Here is a 12,881-nt window from a genome sequence, read left to right as displayed (position 1 = left end):
CCAAATCTGTGATGCTATTTCCTCTTCTATTATATTCAGGAAACATTCGGTTGGGAACAAAAAAAGCGTAACATTGAATTCAGTAGCGGATCTCGGGTGTCCGTCACTCGAGCTGGAACCGCACACCGGAACGACCACAATAGTGGCTGGACTCTTTAGCCTGGACCCACGCTCTAGATACAGCGTGTTTCGTTATAAAATTACGATTTATGGGTTCTTCGTCGGTGCAATGCCAACTTTTTGATTTGATGCTGTGTCTAAACTCTAAACACACTAGGCCGAAGTTACGCGGCGTAAATTCCGCATGATTCCGCCTGCAATGTAGTTTAAATTATCGATGACACACTATTCCGTTGCGTCCCGTCCGTATTTCCGGACGTAATCATGCGGAATTTACACCGCGTAACTTCGGCCTAGTCACTAGTGTGTTTAAACACAAATATATTCATAAACGGTATTTTTCGGAATGAAAACGTCAGTCCTAAAAGACGATTTCCTCTACTAAGTACTGTTTATTTCGACAGTTTAATATTATTTTAATTTTTAAGGAAATGATAAACTTTTCTTTAAATTATGACATCTTCAGTATTATAAGGTGTTGTGGTTTTTAAACCATTTTTATACAAGGCACAATACCTTGTATAAAATGGTTTAAAGACCGAATGCTATTTTCGTTCACTAGAGTGCGGCTTATATATACCATATACTTACTTAATATAATTTCATTGCGACAAAAGTACAACAGCCTGTACCTATAGCTCTTTCTTTCTGTCCTCAAAAGTCTGGCCATGGTGGCGCTACCTGGGGTCAAAAACACCAGTTGCGACATGGTGTGTGGTGACCGCGTAGGAAACGCTTTGTTAGGGTTATTCAGTTTACAATGACATTCGATGCGGCTAGGGAAACCTAGGTGTTCCGTATTTGTAATTTTTAACTAAGTTTATTTTAGGCGATAAACCGGTTTGTAACAGACAACGAATAGATAACTAAGTTAGTTATTCATTAATTTAAAATTATAATTTTTTTATCAGGGTAGGTACACCGTGCCCGAAAAAAACATGTTTTTTCCACAAATGTAGCGATTCTAGCTCTTGGGAGGCAAATGTTCAATTTGCGAATAAAGTCGATTTCGTTTTATTTATAAAATAGGGAGGTGAATGGTGATCTAACAAAAGGAATCACCTGATAAAAATTAAATTAAGAAATTTAATAAAACCCCCGCCAAACGACTTTAAAAAGTAATGAAATAATATTTACTGCCTTCAAGTTCAAATAATTCCTAATTTGTGTAAAGTAATATTTTAATCAGGGGCGTAGCGTACCTTGGCGGGGCCTCGTATAAAAATTTGTTTGGGGGCCCATAGGAAGGGTAAAGATTTCTCAAAAAAGAAAAAAACATATTTTGCATAAAATTAAAAGAAATATTTATTCATCATAATAATTACTTATCTATCTGTCACATTATTTAAAAACAATTCAAATTAAATATTAACTCTCCTTGCCCTTTTTCGGCAAACTGATTAAGTAATTAAATCATTCATAGCTGATGATAACTTTAGTTTTTCTAAAGTTTCTGCCTCTATGGACAATAGTGACAGGTCTGACCGAAGTTCTTAAAATTTGAACGCACGCTTTACTCGGGAAAAAAGAAATCGTTTTTTTTTACTTTTCTCTTTTCTGAAATTTAAAAAATTTGGGAAGTTATTATTAATTTTTGCTTACGCACCTTGGGGGGCCCTCGTAGGTCGGGGCCCCGTATAATTGATACGGCTGATACGGCGGTAGCTACGCCCCTGATTTTAATCCATAATTGTTGTCACGGTGTGTCGGGGGACCGCTAAGTAAACTACAACCTACAACCGCCAAGTCGCTGATTATCTTGATTCAGTTCGCTGTGAATTGATCCTTAAGGCTAGGTTATTCCAAATTCACGTTTCTAGAATGAGTAATTTTTAAAGAAAGCGTCATTAAAAAAAACTGAAAAATATATACATGTATAGATACATCTTCTAACTAGTGACTTTTACGGTTAGAAACACAATACAGATAATTTTGCTCGATAAAAAAAAATTCCGAAACAACCTCGATTTTAAAAACATTTTCAGTTTTATAGGACTTACAGGGACTCAATCAAAAAATAATTTGGATAGTTCGATTACTATTCAAATTTTACAGGGAAATGTACGGATACATGTTTAGTTATACTATTTTTTATCTAAGTAAAAAGGTTTTTTCTCCTATTTCGCCCTATCATGGACGCGGCGATCGTCGTAACCGCCACTGTACAAGGCGCGCTGATATGAATGTTATTTTAATGTCTTTTACGTCGATATTCGCACTGACAGACATCGGCCTGCTAATTTAGGAATAACCTCCCCTTAAGACGCTGACAACTGCCAATGACCTTGAGGATTCGCATTTCTAAGCCACGCCCCCTAATTGTCCGATAAGACAGCGCCAGCTTTGCTAGCGGCTAAACCCGGAAACTTCTAAAAGATAGGTTTGATTAATATTGAGCTGTCGCATAGAGATTTCAATAGATGGCGCGTAATAAATAAATACTATGTACTATACTTCCGTGAGCGAACTATACGAGTGCGGAAGATTAGACTGATTAGTGCAGAATGCAGATAGAACGGAGCACAGCGGAGAGGTAATATTAACGCACTTGAAAATAAACTTTATAATCATTAAACTAAAGTGCATAAATGCTTGAACCTTACAAAAAATGCACGTTTGTCCTCGAGGATACGCGGGAATCTTTAAAAGTTTGAAGTCGATATTATACTGATTCGTTATGTCTATTGTGGTAGTAATGTAAGCCATACACGTTACGCAGGTAGACCGGAATGTGTGTGGGAATATACCTGTGCAGTTTTTTGGACCTGCGCAGGCGACCAGGTCCCACACACATACCGGTATACCTGTGCAGGAATAACTGGGTGCTGTACAGGTGGATCTCTCCCGACCCCGGTAGACCGTAGCGTGTAAGGCTTACTTATGGTAAATAAAACACAGTTATTCTTTTATAATATACCTATTATATTATAAAATAATGACAAAACCCAACTGCGTAAAAACATTCAATTTTTTTCATAAACATTTTTTCTGTTACATTACAATTTACATTAAAATTACAATTACATAAGTACAGCAAGAAATAAAACAAAATTCAGGAATCGTTTTTTACTGTCCCGGCAAACGTTGCTTTGCCATAATATTATATTTACGATAATATTATTATTTTAATTAAGTGACTAACGGCCGTTCCCAATATATGATCTATCTCTGGTTTTGCCCTACTAGAGATATGAATAGCTCACATTAGACATTAGAGACATATATTTTGTCAATTGTGAGCTATTCCTATGTCTAGTAGAGCAAAACCAGAGATAGATCATATATTGGGAACGGCCGTTAGTCACTTAATTAAAATAATAATATTATTTAAATAATATTATTAAGTTACAACAAGGCCATATTACACATATTAACGGATTAACGATTAACGTTAACTTGCGCTAATTCGTCCGCAGTGTAACGCTTTAACGTTTAACGAAGCTAACATTTTTTTAACGGATTAACGATTAACGAAGTTAACTATTTGATTAACGGTGCGGTATATATATATATATATATATATATATATATATATATATATATATATATATATATACACACATAGCTGGGCACCGTTAATCAAATATTTAACTTCGTTAATCGTTAATCCGTTAAAAAAAATATTAGCGCAAGTTAACGTTAATCGTTAATCCGTTAATATGTGTAATATGGCCTTGTTGTAACTTATATCATTGCGTTAGTGTACATACAAAACCTGTTGGTTTAAGGTTTTGGAAGTTAACAGGTTAGGGACAAAACAAAATACTTCTATAATTATTGTATTCTAGGTAGAAATTACAATACAATAATTATTATAGATATAGTTTATTGTTATTATAAATCATTTGCATGTTAATAAAGAAGAGTGCAGTATAATTTAGTTAGGTAACTAAATTATACTGCACTCTTCTTTATCAACATAATGAAATGATAAAACGAAACAAATATCTTCTCACTCGCATGCGCCTGAAAATGTATATCTAGTATTATTTTTGTTTCGTCTGAACCTGTTTTCGCGCGGCGCCGCGGTGCCGTGCGGTAAATAGTAGGCATTGGATTAACGATTAACGGACTTCTGCATATTACGGAAGTTAACCAGTCCGTTAATATTTTTAAAAGTTAATCCGTTAATCAAAATGTTAACTTCGTTAATTAACGATTAACGGATTAACGAGTTAATGCCCAGCTATGTATTACTTTAGGGTGTGTACGTGTTCCTTGTAGAGAGTTCACTGTGAAAGTAGCAGCTCTGAAAGACGATTTTTTTTTCTTTTGTATGAGCAAGGGCAAGTGTCACGAGTTTCCCCATACAAAAGAAAAAAAAATTAGGTCTTTCAGCGCTGCTACTTTTACAGTGAACTCTCAACAAGGAACACGTACAAACCCTGTGTCGAGAAAATTGAATGCCGAAATCACCTACTTCGGAACTTCTGTAATAGGCTAAAAATTTACAAACTGATACGAAATATCCCATCAAAGACACAAATTTGACCCAAAGCGTGATCATGATGAAGTTATTAGAAAATTATTAGAAAACTTTGGCCGGGTGATAAAAAGAAGACCCAATACTGCAAGTGCTAACCTAGTAAAAGACATTTTATATTAAAAAAAAATAAGCTTCGTTTCTTCTATCAAACGTGGCCAAGAAAATTAAAAACAAGCAATAAGAGATTTAGAATTACAAGAAGGAATTAAAGTAAAGCCTTGCGGGCTATTTATAGATACAGGATTGCCATTTTTAGGAGCAACGCCCGATGGCATTTACGATGAAAAAACTATTTTAGAAATTAAATGTCCCATCACAGCATATAACATTGGAGTAGACGCTGCTATAACACAACAAAAAGTTACATTTTGGAAAATAGATAAACAGGGCAAATTAAATATAGACAAAAATCACTCCTGGTTTTATAAAGTGCAAGGGCAGCTCCATATTTCAGGTTACGAATATTGCCTTATTATTATTGATAGGCATGTAATGGTCTTCATTTGAGTCACTATCAATTATCAATATTAGATTGCAAAGTATGCATAGAAATGTGAATTTTGAATTGAGGCCATCTTGCTTTTCACCTACTAGTTCTATGTCAGTTAAAGCACATCCAAAAGGACCATGATGAGATATTTCTTGCAACCTCTTATAAAAATATGAAACACTTATAATTCTTCTTCCGGCATCAGGTTTCTTCTGAGGAAGTGCAGTTTCAACAATAAGCTTTTCAGCATCACATTCAGCCTCCAAACTACATAGTCCAGTGTCATGGGTACTTTTTTCTTCCAGCCTGTAAGTAAGTTTATACTTTGAGACTTCGACATTTAACAACAGTTTAAAAACTGGATCACCACAAAATTTCATAAATTAAAATGATTAACTTTTCGATTATTGGGAAATAGGAATTAGGATAAAATTATACAGAACTCAATATTTAAAAAAGCCTTTTGCTCGTTTGCCTTCTAATTTAATTAAAAAGGTATACTAAAAATTTTATTAGGCTAATACGCTGCACTCCGCAGTAGGGGTGGGTCGTTATGTGATTTTTAACCGACGAAACAAGTTGTAACTGTACGACGCGGGCGCCCGGTAACGGTGTGACGTCATATCACAATTTCGCCGCGCGGGCCCCATACAATAAACGTGATTTTTTGCTCTATCTCAATAACTGCAACAGGTAGGCACTTGAAATTTTCATCAAGGCCTTAATTATATATGTACTTTAATAATCAATAATAATATTATAATAAAATAAAAAATTAAGGGGGGCTCCTATACAAAAATCACAAATTTTGGCCTATTTTGCACTATAACGGTATGTGTATTCATAAGGGAGTCCGATTAGTAACATAATATAATATTATTATTAATTATTAAAGTACACATATAATTAAGGCCTCGGTGAAAATTTCAAGTGCCTACCTGTTGCCGTTATTGAGATAGAGCAAAAAATCACGTTTATTGTATAGGACCCGCGCGGAAAAATTGTGATATGACGTCACAAGCGGTAGCGGGAATCGATATTTTTCGAAACTTTGAATGCCTATAAAATCAAAACTACAAGGTATTTTGACTGCAACAAAAACTAGTGTATTTGTATACATACAGGCTTTAATGTGACAAAATTTCAAGCAATTTGGCATACCTAGTAACATTCTCAATTAAACCTTCCTGCCCAATTATTCCAGCGGGGCTAAAATGGTCGCTTTGTTGAATCATGAGACGAATCATAATATGATTCGTTTCTCTAATATCGCAAAATGCAACTCTGCTTGCAATTCATTTTTGTATTTTTGCACTGATTTGACATTTGTCAGTTTTGACAATTCATTTGCTGAATTGATTGAGAGGAATTGCTAAATATTACCATTTTAGCCCCGCAGGGCTTAGGTATCATTAGGAGAGCCCATTTAACCAAAAAAATGGGTGTTATTTTTTTTTAAATGACAATATTTTATCCCATTTAAAATCGTTGCAGAAAGGTCACTCGCGGCGCGGGGGAATGAAAGGGGGTGACGCCGGGATGAGGCGCGCGCGCGGGCCTATAGCCTATAGCCTTTTTTCAAATCGGACCAGTAGTTCCTGAGATTAGCGCGTTCAAACAAACAAACAAACTCTTCCCAATTATAATATATATATTGATATAAACTAATTAATATTTTTGCTAGGTAATCTGCGCGGAACTAGTTGGCCGCGCCGCCGGTATGCTCACATACCGGCGGCGCGGCCAACTAGTTCCGCGCGGACTATAGCAAACTCGCTGTCGCTCGCTAGGTCGACCGGTGCAGTGGGCGGCGGGCGCTAGCTGCGACTCCAAACGAAACAACGCGACGATCGCTCGACGGTACTTCATACCACCCAATGCAATAAAAACGTTACAAAAAACACTACTCTACTATATAAATACGACTCGAAACTAGTTATTCGGTTACTGTATGTAGCTAGTTATTGTAACTATAGTGACGTGAAATAACGCTCACCCCTACTCCGCAGTGAAGCCGCACCCTATTAGGGCCGGGACACAAAAACACGGTCCGGCGCCGTAAGCCGTCGCGTCGTCGTGCCGTGATTTTGTGTCCCGGCCCTTACGGAGCATGTCCTTGAATAGAGCTGAAAGAATCGCGCAATCGCATCGCGCTCAAATAGTAATAAACTTATTATATCTATATTTACCTAGCCTATCGTAATTGTAAAAATATACTTGCCTTTTTAAAATACTACCCGTCGCTATATTGCGATCGGCATTTGCTACATTTTCCACTGTGTTATTATCTAATTCCATCGTTTTCGGTCGACTGGAAAAAAATTAAATCATAATAATATCATAAAAAGGCTAAAATAGCTTGTAATAGATAAACTGGATCATAAAAAATACAGTGAATGAGCCATGCTTTGGCACGAATGGGCCGACTCGACCAGAGAAATACCACGGACTCACAGGAAAACCGGCGTGAAACAGCCCTTGCGCTGTGTTTCGTAGTCGTGAAGGACGTTTGGTTACAACTTATAATAAGTAGATAAATAAACTTATATGACCTTTCCAACATACTACCTGCCGCTGGATCTGAATTGGCATTTTTCGTTTGGGTTTGGGTTATCAATAATTGCACTATCCATGGTTTTCCGCCGCCTGAAATAAAAATTTAAATAATAAAGGCCTAAAATAAAACTTCAGATTCAAAGCAAAATGAACTTATAGTACCTAATTATAGTACTTGTACTATTATTTATTCTGTGCTAATAGTGATAAAAAAAACCATAAAAAGTATTACGAAAATTCTCTGAAACTCGATCCATAGACCGATTGAATATTGATTTATCAGAACGATCCCCGACGCGCGACGCTAAAACTTATTTAGGCGAACGAAATAATCAACTTTATGAGTGGTGATTTTTTAACTTTTTGAACATTTATTTTGGAGTGCAAAACTCCAACATAAATGTTCAGATACAAAGCATTATCAGTGATAAAATAAAACATAAAAAACTGTATTACGATTTACGAAAATCCTCTAAGATTCGAACCATAGGCCGATTGGAAATTGATATAATGTTATCACAACGATTGTGATAACATTATTATGTCAATTTCCAAGGTCTATGGTTCGAATCTTAGAGGATTTTCGTAAATCGTAATCATTCGTAATACAGTTTTTTTATGTTTTATTTGACACAACGATCCTGGCTATTCTAAAACACATTGAGAGTGACGAAATATTTTGATTCGGGGTCGTAATTGTTCGTTTTTTTTTTAATAAAGACGTACGCAACTAGAAAGTAGATAAAATTGAACTTACTTTTACTTCCATCATGTATTTGTGGCTTTCACGAAGCTGTCGCTTTTTTGCTGGACGTCTTTTCTTTTTCTAGTCACTCATTTTTACAGACGCGCAATATAATTTCAAATATTTACAGAAAAATATTTACAGAATAAACTTAATATACTATAAAACAATGAGAAATACCTATATACAAATTTTAAGAACTAAACGCTTCAATTACACTAAAATCACAATATCGGCAGAGCGAAATCCGTCACACGTCCACATAGCACCGCGCCTCAGCGAACACTGTCGGTTTTCATGCGAGAGAGGGAGATGTGAAATGTTCACTCAGAAGCGTGGATATATTTTTCGTTTGTTAGAGGAAAAATAAATATTGTGGGAAATCTAGATGTCAGAGCCGAAAATTAAATCGGGCAATCTTTGGATTTTTGTAAAAGGTATCAAATAAACAAATTTTTAAAGCATAGATTGTATTATTACTTTAGTTAGAACTGTTTAAAGTTCCCGAAAGATGTGACTTTGGTATTTTTTTTCATCCAGTAGGAGTACATTATTTTATTATTTAAATCGGACAAGCTTTTCCAAATATAATCAAAAATCACATATATTTTTTTTGTGCCAATCAATGAAATACATACGTCTAGAAAACTGCACAAAGATGTCAAATTGGCAGCTGTCTGCGCCTTAAACTTGTTATGTGAAATCAAACATCTACATTAGCGGTCCCCCGACACACCTTGACAAAAATTATGGACTAAAATATTACTTTACACAAGTTAGGAATTATTTGAACTTGAAGGCAGTAAATATTATTTCATTACTTTTTAAAGTCGTTTGGCGGGGGTTTTTTAAATTTCTTAATTTTATTTTATTTCATACTTTTTAAACTTTTAACGTTGTTAGTGGCGGCCGAAAAGGAAGATCTTCCGACCGAGCGAGATAGCATGCTCGGTCAGGCCGAAGCCCACTGACGTCATTTCAGACGTTGTATATATCTTGCCGTTCTCCGAAACTTCGATAGCGCGATGCAGGAATGTTAGGCGAATTGTGGGTACCGCCACATCACTCCCCCCGAAGACCTGTGGTATTCTTCGATGCGCTTGTGTTGTCAGGTGTGGGCCGAAGCTACGCGTGCAATGACCAGGAGAGGGACCCCGTGCTCTGCATGCTGACCGGTCGTTGTAGCCTATGGCTGCCTCGTTCAAGCCAGACGCGGGTTCGACCGGCGCGGAAGCCTAACGCGGCTTATGGTCGAAGCGACCCGGTTATGCTTGATGTCTGCTGATGTGGTGCGGATGGGCGGGGAGTGTTGATGATGATTAATGTCCAGAAGGATGCGTGTTCTTGTCGGTGGTCACCAATTTAACGTTGTTCGTGGCGGCCGAAAAGGAAGATCTTCCGACCGAGCGAGATAGCATGCACGGTCAGGCCGAAGCCCACTGACGTCTTTTCAGACGTTGTATATATCTTGCCGTTCTCCGAAACTTCGATATCGCGATGCAGGAATGTTAGGCGAATTGTGGGTACCGCCACAAACTTATGTAGGTTATAGTGCAGAAAATTAATTAATATTGTTACGGTACATGGTATACGGACACGTAGTGCCATCTAGCGACAAACCAGCGAAACTTACCGAGGGAACACAGGCAACATAAATCCCCTACTCAATACTAGATGGCATGAGGTGCGCAAGTACATACACGAACCTTCTAGAAAAGTCCAACATTTATTACGTGTTTACCGGTTTATTTTGTTTACGTGTTTAGTTGTTTATGTTTATTGTGGTACATGCTCGAGCCTCCTAGAAAGTTCCACTTGTTTACTTGTTTACGTGAATCGGGAACTTTCTGGAATTCGTCTCGCCATATAAAAAGCCGCAGGTAGACGGCCCGGAGTTCAGTTCGTTTCGAGCTTTCATCAAGGCGATTTCGGAGTGACAACAAGTGATCAATAGTGAGTGAACCAGTGAAACCTGCGACTTGGCTACGACCTAGGACAGTGATAGTGCTTAGTGATTGGACCTAGTGATTAGTGTTTGGACTTAGTGCTAAGTGTTGTGACCTAGTGTGTGCTTGTGTGACCTAGACATAGTGAATAAAGTCTTAAAAAGAGTCACCAGGTCTTTATCTCCGAATTCTTCGAACCCTAGCACGTAACAATATCAACAGAATCATATTCTCATGATTACCATTTATCAATGTCCTTTTCGATGAGGCCGTTAATATGAGCCCAAACATGAAACCTCTACTTTGGGTTCATACGATGCTGCAGCAGCAGCATGTAAATATTTAGTGTCTATCTACTTCTTACTGGTTGTCGCAATCAAAATGAGCCCAAACACGAAACCTCTGCTCTAAGTTGGCGAGGAGTTGGATATCCTATTGATTACCAGCTGATGCTGCAACACCAGGTCAACTTTCTATTATTATGTTATGTCATATTATATATTTACAACTAGAATGAAATATAAAACCCATCAAACGACTACAAGTTGCTAACGGCCTTTCATGAACCAGATAAACCCTGATTGTCCAGCACTGAGCAGGCTGATGATGATGAATTATAGCTAAGAACACTCTCGATCATGTCAGCTTTCAAACAAAAAAAACTAGATCAAAATCGGTTCACCCGTTTGGACGCTACGATGCCACGGACAGATACACACACAGACAAACAGACAGACAGACAGACAGACAGACACGTTAAACTTATAACACCCCTCTTTTTTGTCGGGGGTTAAAAAGCGAGTGTCGTCGCCAACGAATATCAAAGGACTTGCAAAAAGGTCGCTGACCTTTTCAAAGGGAATACGCCCTTCTTGAAGTTTTGCAACTTGTAATGTCGGCTGTACACTCTTGCCGAGAGCTCTCGGGCGAGAGTCTCGTGCGAGAGCCCCTTGCCCGAGTGCGATCATGTACATTCTCGCTTAGTTCAATCGCAGTTATGAACTCAGAGAAGATGGACCATTATTTTTCTCTATGCATCGAAAGATATCATTGTAATCCAAAGATCTATAATCAAAATTTATTTTATTTCTCACAGATAATGACTGATAATAACGTTTATTATTGTTATTTTTCTGTTCTGCGCTGTCTAGCGGCGCGACTAGTAGTGAAAAACGCTAGAGTGTACTGTAATGCGCTCGCTTTCCTCGCGAGACCCTTTGTCTCGGGCGCAAAATACCGACACCGGACCGAGAGGGTCCGAGACAGGCGAGACGAGGCGAGCGCACCCATTTACACTCTCGCACTCGGGCCGCCTCGCTGTGTCTCGGCGAGAATGTACAACCGACATAATGTTTCCGAAACATCGCTGGTGAGTGGTGACCAGTAGCAGCGTTTCGATGCTGGGCGACCGCCCAGGGCACCGGATAAAAAGGGGCGCCGAACGCAAACAAAAGGGGCGCCGCCTTTTTTGGCACTACCAGCAGCCTGGGCGTCGAGGAAATCTTGTCCAGGGCGCTGGTAGTGCTAAAACTGGCCCTGCTGGTGACAGAATATTCCATTTTTACATTCCAGTTTTACAAAGCGCGGCAGAAAGCTTTCAGAGTAAAGCGCTAGTTAGAGAACAGTCAAAGTAGCATGTTGAACTTGAACCTTGAAACTGTTTCATGACAGATGACAGATGCAGAGTAAATGCGAGTAAAATATGTTATTTTAAAGGTAGTTCCACGTAGTCAAGCGTGACTGAATGGTTAAGGCCATGAACAATTTGAGAGGCCCTGCGTTTGATATTAATGATCTTGTGGGCGAAGCCGGCAGCCGCCCGTGTCCAGAGATAAGGGCAATATTTAATATCAGGTTGATCAACCTGCGTCCTGCCCCTTATATAGTTGAAGGCACTGGACTTTTATAGTGACTGGAGACTAGATTATAAATTAATAATTATACTGCCTCGACTTGTTTAAAATACCAACTCTTAAGTTTAAAATAAGCAAAACAATGCGATTTACTGCAAATACTGTAGACTTGTTTCTTAAGAGAATGGTTTACTTCTGTGGTTTACTGTGATAAAATTGATAATGAAACAGATAAAACAAGTAACAACTTACTAACATCATTGTTATATTTTGTTGGTTTGGTTTGTGATAATGTCGGCTGTACACTCTCGCCGAGAGCTCTCGGACGAGAGTCTCGTGCGAGAGCCCCTTGCCCGAGTGCGATCATGTACATTCTCGCTTAGTTCAATTGCAGTTATGAACTCAGAGAAGATGGACCATTATTTTTCTCTATGCATCGAAAGATATCAATGTAATCCAAAGATCTATAATCATATTTAATTTTATTTCTCACAGATAATGACTGATAATGACGTTTATTATTGTTATTTTTCTGTTCTGCACTGTCTAGCGGCGCGACTAGTAGTGAAAAAACGCGAGAGTGTACAGTAATGCGCTCGCTTTCCTCGCTAGACCCTTTGTCTCGGGCGCAAAATACCGACACCGGACCGAGAGGGTCCGAGACAGGCGAGACGAGGCGAGCGCA

This window comes from Aricia agestis, chromosome 3, assembly GCF_905147365.1.
Source record: "Aricia agestis chromosome 3, ilAriAges1.1, whole genome shotgun sequence".
Classification (NCBI taxonomy): Eukaryota; Metazoa; Arthropoda; class Insecta; order Lepidoptera; family Lycaenidae; genus Aricia; species Aricia agestis.
Note: the sequence above shows the minus strand (reverse complement) of the source record.